Genomic DNA, 920 nt, shown 5'->3' on the forward strand with positions numbered 1-920 from the left:
GAATGATGATAATATATATATATATATATATATATATATATATATATATATATATATATATAGAGAGAGAGAGAGAGAGAGAGAGAGAGAGGATATCTCAGAGAAAATAAGATAAAGAGATAAGGGTGAGACATAAAGCAGGCACCAAGAGAGATTATGAGAGGTAAAGGTGTATGAGACTATGAAAGTAGGTGGTAATAATAGGATGGAATAATAGAGATAGAGAGAGGGATAGGGAGAGAGTGAAAGACAATGAGATAGACCATAGTGAGATAATTTTAGAGAAAAGGAGGCATGTGGGAGACAAGATGTGAGAGACAGTGAGACAAGGGGATATAGGGAGAGAGAATGAGGTTAACATAGAGAGAGAGAGAGAGAGAGAGAGAGAGAGAGAGAGAGAGAGAGAGAGAGAGAGAGAGAGAGATGGTAATTAGTGAAAAAATATGGTATCAGGGGGTAGGAGATAGGATAAATGTAGAAGAGGGGGAAGAGATGAGGTAGAAACAGGCAATAGGGATGGAAAAAAGAGATGAGGTAGAGAGAAAATAATAGTTATGGCATTGAATGGATAAACTTGGTGATGGGTTGGAGAGAGAGAGAGAGAGAGAGAGAGAGAGAGAGAGAGAGAGAGAGAGAGAGAGAGAGAGAGAGAGAGAGAGATGGTAATTAGTGAAAAAAATATGGTATGAGGGGGTAGGAGATAGGATAAATGTAGAAGAGGTAGGGATGGAAAAAGAGATGACATAGAGAGAAAATAATAGTTATGACATTGAATGGATAAAATTGATGATGGGTTGGAGAGAGAGAGAGAGAGAGAGAGAGAGAGAGAGAGAGAGAGAGAGAGAGAGAGAGAGATTGTGTGGGGACATAAGAGATATTAAGGAGATGGGAGGCAAATGAGGAGAGAGAGAGATTGTGTG

The sequence above is a fragment of the Cupressus sempervirens genome, chromosome 6, assembly GCF_028749045.1.
Source record: "Cupressus sempervirens isolate cs-2001-9-10 chromosome 6, ASM2874904v1, whole genome shotgun sequence".
NCBI classification, from domain to species: Eukaryota; Viridiplantae; Streptophyta; class Pinopsida; order Cupressales; family Cupressaceae; genus Cupressus; species Cupressus sempervirens.